Raw genomic sequence first — 8,894 nt, 5'->3', positions numbered from 1 at the left:
CACTCAGACTCACGTCCATCCAGTCAGTGACGCCATCCAGCCATCTCATCCTCTGTCGTCCCCTTCTCCTCCTGCCCCCAATCCCTCCCAGCATCAGAGTCTTTTCCAATGAGTCAACTCTTCGCATGAGGTGGCCAAAGTACTGGAGTTTCAGCTTTAGCATAATTCCTTCCAAAGAATGATGGCTCATTCTCTGGAGTGAAGACTTCCCTGGTGGCTCAGACGGTAAAGCGTCTGCCTACAATGCGGGAGACTTGGGTTGGGAAGATCTCCTGGAGAAGGAAATGGCAACCCACTCCAGTATTCTTGCCTGGAAAATCCCACGGGTGGAGGAAGGCTACAGTCCATGGGGTCGCAAAGAGTCGGACACAACTGAGAGACATTTTTACTTTACTTTTACTTCCAAAGAAATCCCAGGGCTGATCTCCTTCAGAATGGACTGGTTGGATCTCCTTGCAGTCCAAGGGACTCTCAAGAGTCTTCTCCTAAAAAAAAAAAAAAAGAGTCTTCTCCAACATCACAGTTCAAAAGCATCAATTCTTTGGTGCTCAGCCTTCTTCACAGCCCAAATCTCACATCCATACATGACCACAGGAAAAACCATTGCCTTGACTAGACGGACCTTAGTCGGCAAAGTAATGTCTCTGCTTTGAAATATACTATCTAGGTTGGTCATAACTTTTCTTTCAAGGAGTAAGCGTCTTTTAATTTCGTGGCTGCAGTCACCATCTGCAGTGATTTTGGAGCCCCCAAAAATAAAGTCTGGCACTGTTTCCACTGTTTCCCCTTCCATTTCCCATGAAGTGATGGGACCGGATGCCATGATCTTCGTTTTCAGAATGTTGACCTTTAAGCCAACTTTTTCACTCTCCACTTTCATTTTCATCAAGAGGCTTTTTAGTCCCTCTTCACTTTCTGCCATAAGGGTGGTGTCATCCGCATAGCTGAGGTTATTGATATTTCTTCTGGCAATCTTGATTCCAGCTTGTGTTTCTTCCAGTCCAGGATTTCTCATGATGTACTCTGCATAGAAGTTAAATACACAGGGTGACAATATACAGCCTTGATGTACTCCTTTTCTTATTTGGAACCAGTCTGTTGTTCCATGTCCAGTACTAACTGTTGCTTCCTGACCTACATACAGATTTCTCAACAGGCAGGTTAGGTGGTCTGGTAGTCCCATCTCTCTCAGAATTTTCCACAGTTTATTGTGATCCACACAGTCAAAAGCTTTGGCATAGTCAATAAAGCAGAAATAGATGTTTTTCTGGAACTCTCTTGCTTTTTCCATGATCCAGCAAATGTTGGCAATTTGATTTCTGGTTTCTCTGCCTTTTCTAAAACCAGCTTGAACATCAGGGGGTTCACGGTTCACGTATTGCTGAAGCCTGGCTTGGAGAATTTTGAGCATGAATTTACTAGCATGTGAGATGAGTGCAATTGTGTGGTAGTTTGAGCATTCTTTGGCGTTGCCATTCTTTGGGATTGGAATAAAATCTGACATTTTCCAGTCCTGTGGCCACTCCTGAGTTTTCCAAATTTGCTGGCATATTGAGTGCAGCACTTTCACACCATCATCTTTCAGGATTTGAAATAGCTCAACTGGAATTCCATCACCTCCACTAGCTTTGTTTGTAGTGATGCTTTCTAAGGCCCACTTGACTTCACATTCAAGGATGTCTGGCTCTAGGTGAGTGATCACACCATCATGATTATCTTGGTTGTGAAGATCTTTTTTGGTAGAGTTCTCCTGTGTATTCTTGCCACCTCTTTTTAATATCTTCTGCTTCTGTTAGGTCCATACCATTTCTGTCCTTTATTGAGCCCATCTTTGCATGAAATGTTCCCTTGGTATCTAATTTTCTTGAAGAGATCTCTAGTCTTTCCCATTTTGTTGTTTTCCTCCATTTCTTTGCATTGATCACTGAGGAAGGCTTTCTTATCTCTTCTTGCTATTCTCTGGAACTCTGCATTTAGATGCTTATATCTTTCCTTTTCTCCTTTGCTTTCGCTTCTCTTCTTTTCACAGCTATTTGTAAGGCTTCCCCAGACAGCCATTTTGCTTTTTTGCATCTCTTTTCCATGGGGATGGTCTTGATCCCTGTCTCCTGTACAATGTCACGAACCTCCGTCCATAGTTCATCAGGCACTCTCTCTATCAGCTCTAGGCCCTTAAATCTATTTCTCAGTTCCACTGTTGCTGGGAGCCAGCACGGGAGATCCCACCCATGATAAGATCATGCAGAGAGACCTGACAGGCAAGGCGAGTCAGGTCTCAAGGGGTCCTCTGCCTGAGCATCTACCCTGAAACCAAAGTCTGTTTACTGTCTGCTATAGTATACTCTTCTGACATTACAGGGGGCTTTCCCTGACCACCTTTCTCTGGAAAAATTTAACTTAGAGCTCCAACTGGTCTCCTGCGTATGAAAGGAATGTCTCAGCTTAAAACCCTCTGATGGCCCTCTAACTTGCCTGACAGTTGGAGACTTTTACAACTTGTGATTGTTTACAGCCCCCCAACCGCAAGAGGCATGAAGCTTAAGCCATCTTAAAGATATAGAGCCTTTTAGAGCTAAGAATTAGCTTGGTGAAGGGTTCCATTGTTGAGTTAATGTTTGCCACCAGGCCTCCATATCCTTTATCTTTTAGGCACCCGGGAGGATATTAATCAATGTAATCGGGATGCAGAAATAGGAATATAGTAGTTTTGATGTTAGCAACACTAGACTTTTGAGTTAATGAATTTTCTCTTTGTTATAAATCACAGTACTCTTCTTTCATTGTTATAAATTGTTGTGTCCTTGCTATGTAAGAATGTAACTTTATTTAGTGCTTTCTGAGAGTGGCACCAGACTTTGGGAAGAACAACACTATTACCCTTATCAGAAAAGGGCTGTAAAATGTTAATTGCCCTCTGGCCAAAAGACGATGTAAATCACCTAAGACTTGTGTATACAACTAGGTATGCAGAGAGAAAGCCTGGTCTCGATAAGAGTCGGGGCTGCTGACACTGCATAATTTTGTATTATCCATTGATCTCTATGTACAATCAAAAGTATAAAAAGCCTTTACGGACAATAGAGGAGGGGCCAGTCACTGGAAAGCCTGGTTTCCCCCGTGTCAAATCTCTCTTTCTCTCTCCCTCTCCCTCTCCTTTTCAGGCTGAATTCCCATCTGGGGCCTGGAGGCTCTCCGAGTCTAGTTACTTGCCCTAGCTTCTAAGACCCACGCGAGAGGGAGCCCAAGGCAGGGCACCCTCCACTATTCAAGTGGGCGCCGGTGGCCTAACATAGACGGTGCAAGTCCCTTGTCTTGGAACTTTATTCGTTTTCCGCATAAACCAAGTTATTCAGCCTCTTTTCTCCACTAAATTTTCCTACTACACTGTTCTTTCCCAATCTCTCTTATATTTCTAATTAAATAGTCCTTTCCCAGACTCTGACTCCGTCCCCACTTCGAATTCCCTGGATCCACCGGGGCTGGACCCTGGCACACTGTATAATCATAAATGATTTGATTTAGGTCATACCTGAATGGTCTAGTGGTTTTCCCTACTTTCTTCAATTTAAGTCTGAATTTGGCGATAAGGAGCTCATGATGTGAGCCACAGTCAGCTCCTGGTCTTGTTTTTGTTGACTGTATAGAGCTTCTCCATCTTTGGCTGCAAAGAATATAATCAGTCTGATTTTGGTTTTGACCATCTGGTGATGTCCATGTGTAGAGTCTTCTCTTGTGTTGTTGGAAGAGGGTGTTTGCTATGACCAGTGCATTATCTTGGCAAAACTCTATTAGTCTTTGCCCTGCTTCATTCCGCATTCCAAGGCCAAATTTGCCTGTTCCTCCAGGTGTTTCTTGACTTCCTACTTCTGCATTCCAGTCCCCTATAATGAAAAGGACATCTGTTTTGGGTATTAGTTCTAAAAGGTCTTGTAGGTCTTCATAGAACCGTTCAACTTCAGCTTCTTCAGCATTACTGGTTGGGGCATAGACTTGGATTACTGTGATATTGAATGGTTTGCCTTGGAAATGAACAGAGATCATTCTGTCGTTTTTGAGATTGCATCCAAGTACTGCTTTTCAGACTCTTTTGTTGACCATGATGGCTACTCCATTTCTTCTGAGGGATTCCTGCCCGCAGTAGTAGATATAATGGTCATCTGAGTTAAATTCACCCATTCCAGTCCATTTTAGTTCGCTGATACCTAGAATAGGGAACTAGGCAAATATGGCTATGATAAGTTCCTGTCAAAATGGAGCATAAGACTGCCTCAGCTTGGAGTATAGACACTGAATTGGAAGTATTTCTGAGTTCCAAGTTCAAGATCTGAGTATTTTATGATTAAAATCTCAATCCCTTGGTCTGCCATTTTGGTGTAACTGAATTAGATGTAGTTGGAGGAGTGATAACTGGAGTTTAGTAGAGAAAATAAATCTCATTTCTTTTTAGAAGAATAGGCCTGATACCCAGTCTGGACCTGGCACTTCAGGGAGACTTGTAGCCAGGTAGCCAGTTTTCTAGTTTTATAAAAAGTAACGTTGCAGTTACTAGCTTCCAGCAGACATTGTTTTGAGAATGGTGGCATCCAAGCCTGATACGACTCAGAAAACTCAAGTGTTTAGCAATACAAGGTCTAATCTGAAAGTACACCCATAGCATCACCTAGTTATTTCGCAGGATATCTGAACCATAGCTACTCTATTTTGACTTTTAATTATAAACTTTTCCTTAACAGCCAAAGCAGATTTCACCGTTAATGACGTCAGTGTTTCTCTAGGTATGAGACGATGCAAGAATTGGGACTCATTAAATCTTCTCCTGAAAAAATCTAACTATCCGAAGGCCTGTTCTGCCAGTTTTCCCCAGAGCACAGAATGCCTCATTCCTGATATTCACCCTGAAGTCCTTTCAGGGGCGTTGAAAGTCAGCAGTTGCAATGGCCATGATTTAATCTTTGTAGATGTAGATGGCAAGTGTCAGTCTTCAGTTGGCAGAGCCCGTTTTCGCTCATAAACTTGACCATGATTTTGAGGGGGGCATTTCATGACCATTTTATCCCATGGTGCTGAGAATGTCCTTTCTCAGGTTTGGCAAAGCTCTTGTTGACAGGCCACTCAGTGTACTGTTACTGGACTAGGCCATAAAACAGTATCCAAAATTCTCTGGACCATCTGTCTTACTAGCCTCTTGGTCCAAGAAAATATTCCCTCTTGTTGCTTCTCCCCATATCTAGAGTTACACTGTTACCATCATCGATCTCATATGGGACTATATATTATTCTATCAGAGGCCTCAGACACACATTTGGCAGCGTAAGAAACAGCAATTTTGTAAAACAGGTGAAATACAAATAACAGCCAGCAGTATTAGTAAAGTCACAAGTAAGACTAGAGTTAAAATCTTCCATTAGATGTAGCCCAATATATCTCAGGTCATCTGACTTAGTCTACTCTGTAGAATCTTTATCTTCCAGGCAAATTACATACTGGGACGACTGTCTATAAGGCACATAGCCCAGTTTTCTAGTGTTACTAGACTGATTATCCTTAGTATGATTTAATTGTTTCAGACACAGAGGAGACTTTAAACCTAAATTACCATAGCCTGGTGTTATCTATATAAATCCACCCCATAATTGTGGGAGAATTTTTCCTCCTTTGCTGAAACTTTTCTTGTCGCTCTGATTGAGCTTTCAGTTCAGTTCAGTTCAGTCGCTCAGTCGTGTTCGAATCTTTGTGACCCCATGAATCACAGCACGCCAGGCCTCCCTGTCCATCACCATCTCCCGGAGTTCATTCAGACTCATGTCCATCGAGTCCGTGATGCCATCCAGCCACCTCATCCTCGGTCGTCCCCTTCTCCTCCTGCCCCCAATCCCTTCCAGCATCAGAGTCTTTTCCAATGAGTCCACTCTTTGCATGAGGTGGCCAAAGTACCGGAACTTCAGCTTCAGCATCATTCCTTCCAAAGAAATCCCAGGGGTGATCTCCTTCAGAATGGACTGGTTGGATCTCCTTGCAGTCCAAGGGACTCTCAAGAGTCTCCTCCAACACCACAATTCAAACGCATCAATTCTTCGGCACTCAGCCTTCTTAACAGTCCAACTCTCACATCCATACATGACCACTGGAAAAACCATAGCCTTGACTAGACGGACCTTAGTTGGCAAAGTAATGTCTCTGCTCTTGAATATACTATCTAGGCTGGTCATAACTTTTCTTCCAAGGAGTAAGCGTCTTTTAATTTCATGGCTGCAATCACCATCTGCAGTGATTTTGGAGCCCCCCAAAATAAAGTCTGACACTGTTTCTACTGTTTCCCCATCTATTTCCCATGAAGTGATGGGACCAGATGCCATGATCTTCGTTTTCTGAATGTTGAGCTTTAAGCCAAATTTTTCACTCTCCTCTTTCACTTTCATCAAGAGGCTTTTCAGCTCCTTTCCACTTTCTGCCATAAGGGTGGTATCATCTGCATATCTGAGGTTATTGAGATTTCTTCCAGCAATCTTGATTCCAGCTTGTGTTTCTTCCAGTTCAGCGTTTCTCATGATGTATTCTGCATAGATGTTAAATAAGCAGGGTGACAATATGCAGCCTTGACGCACTCTTTTTCCTATTTGGAACCAGTCTGTTGTTCCATGTCCAGTTCTAACTGTTGCTTCCTGACCTGCATACAGATTTCTCAAGAGGCAAGTCAGGTGGTCTGGTATTCCCATCTCTTTCAGAATTTTCCACAGTTGATTGTGATCCACACAGTCAAAGGTTTTGACATAGTCAATAAAGCAGAAATAGATGTTTTTCTGGAACTCTCTTGCTTTTTCCATGATCCAGCGGATGTTGGCAATTTGATCTCTGGTCCCTCTGCCTCTTCTAAAACCAGCTTGAACGTCAGGGAGTTCATGGTTCACGTATTGCGGAAGGCTGGCTTGGAGAATTTTGAGCATTACTTTACTAGCGTGTGAGATGAGTGCAATAGTGCGGTAGTTTGAGCATTCTTTGGCATGCCTTTCTTTGGGATTGGAACGAAAACTGACCTTTTCCAGTCCTGTGGCCACTGCTGAGTTTTCCAAATTTGCTGGCATATTGAGTGCAGCACTTTCACAGCATCATCTTTCAGGATTTGCTTTAGTAATAGAAAAAAGCTCAAATTTATGGCCAGAGTCAGAGCAGGTATTATTAATTGGCCTGGTGAGGGGATCTCATCTAGTAATATCACAGTGACCTGAATATGACTATAAATTTTTTTAAGTAAATTTTTTCAGGGCCAACCAGTTAGAGTCTTGTAGTAGAGAAATTTACCAAGGTAACCCAGAACTAGACACAGGTAATTGGCCACAAACCCAACAATTGGATTGATTTCTAAAGCTAGCATAGGATCAGGCCTATGATAGAAAAGCATTTGATTTATATACAAAGATCTAAAAAGTCAAGAAAACATTATAAATGATCATACGAATCAGGTCCAGCATCTTGGGCAAACTGTCTACCTCTGATGTCGTTGTCTTCTCATCCTGGTGTAGTGTAGTTTCTCCTGATAAAAAAGCCCTTCCATCTAGGTTGGAGACACTCCCTTAAATTATGTTGTTTTCCAGTCCTGGTTGCAGGTCATGAGGCATCTGATCTTCATCCAAAGATAGATTACTGAGATAAGCTTTAGAAACAAACACTTTTTTTTTTTTAATGACAATCTAGGTGAGTACTATTATTTTTTTTTCTTTTTTCTTTCTTTTTATTTTTACTTTATTTTACTTTACAATACTGTATAGGTTTTGCCATACATTGACATGAATCCAGCATGGGTGTATATGTGTTCCCAAACATGAACCCCCCTCCCACCTCCCTCCCCATAACATCTCTCTGGGTCATCACCATGTACCAGCCCCAAGCATGCTGTATCCTGCGTCAGACATAGACTGGCGATTCAATTCTTACATGATAGTATACATGTTACAATGCCATTCTCCCACATCATCCCACCCTCTCCCTCTCCCTCAGAGTCCAAAAGTCCGTTATACACATCTGTGTCTTTTTTGCTGTCTTGCATACAAGGTCGTCATTGCCATCTTTCTAAATTCCATATATATGTGTTAGTATACTGTATTGGTGTTTTTCTTTCTGGCTTACTTCACTCTGTATAATTGGCTCCAGTTTCATCCATCTCATCAGAACTGATTCAAATGAATTCTTTTTAACGGCTGAGTAATACTCCATTGTGTATATGTACCACAGCTTTCTTATTCATTCATCGGCTGATGGACATCTAGGTTGTTTCCATGTCCTGGCTATTATAAACAGTGCTGCGATGAACATTGGGGTACATGTGTCTCTTTCAATTTTGGTTTCCTTGGTGTGTATGCCCAGCAGTGGGATTGCTGGGTCATAAGGTAGTTCTATTTGCAATTTTTAAAGGAATCTCCACAATGTTCTCCAAAGTGGCTGTACTAGTTTGCATTCCCACTGACAGTGTAGGAGGGTTCCCTTTTCTCCACACCCTCTCCAGCATTTATTGCTTGCAGATTTTTGGACCGAAGACATTCTGACTGGTGTGAAGTGGTACCTCATTGTGGTTTTGATTTGCATTTCTCTAATAATGAGTGATGTTGAGCATCTTTTCATGTGTTTGTTAGCCATCCGTATGTCTTCTTTGGAGAAATGTCTATTTAGTCCTTTGGCCCATTTTTTGATTGGGTTGTTTATTTTTCTGGAATTGAGCTGCATAAGTTGCTTGTATATTTTTGAGATTAGTTGTTTGTCAGTTGCTTCATTTGCTGTAATTTTCTCCCATTCAGAAGGCTGTCTTTTCACCTTGCTTATATTTTCCTTTGTTGTGCAGAAGCTTTTAATTTTAATTAGATCCCATTTGTTTATTTTTGCTTTTATTTCCAGTATTCTGG

This window comes from Budorcas taxicolor, chromosome 18 (genome assembly GCF_023091745.1).
Source record: "Budorcas taxicolor isolate Tak-1 chromosome 18, Takin1.1, whole genome shotgun sequence".
NCBI classification, from domain to species: domain Eukaryota; kingdom Metazoa; phylum Chordata; class Mammalia; order Artiodactyla; family Bovidae; genus Budorcas; species Budorcas taxicolor.
Note: the sequence above shows the minus strand (reverse complement) of the source record.